This window comes from Sinocyclocheilus rhinocerous, unplaced genomic scaffold (genome assembly GCF_001515625.1).
Source record: "Sinocyclocheilus rhinocerous isolate Xijiao unplaced genomic scaffold, SAMN03320098_v1.1 scaffold1322, whole genome shotgun sequence".
Taxonomy (NCBI): domain Eukaryota; kingdom Metazoa; phylum Chordata; class Actinopteri; order Cypriniformes; family Cyprinidae; genus Sinocyclocheilus; species Sinocyclocheilus rhinocerous.
In genome coordinates this window covers 822,719-823,095 of record NW_015657497.1, presented here as the reverse complement: position 1 = coordinate 823,095, position 377 = coordinate 822,719, and positions in this window count along the sequence as shown.

Here is a 377-nt window from a genome sequence, read left to right as displayed (position 1 = left end):
AGAAGTAGTGTGGTAACCTTACAAAAGAGGAAACATAATGAGTTCAATTAACAGAATCCATAAGACCTTCTGCATGTTTGAGAATCAGACTTTATGTTGGAAATAAATACAAAATTAGAAACATTCCATTTAATTTCATTTCAAAATATTGTATGTACACCTGACATCTCTGAGACCAGGGGGGTATTCCAAAAAGCAGGTTATGTGACATACCCGGGTATGTTTGAGGATAAGCAAGCGGATAACCTCAGCTTTCGGTTCTAAAATCGGAGGTTACTTTCAGGGTATGTAAGTAACCATAGTAACTTGCTCTCTGAAGATAACCTGCTCCGGAGGTTCCAGGGTTAGTTCACTTCAGCGCACGTGTGATCTACTGA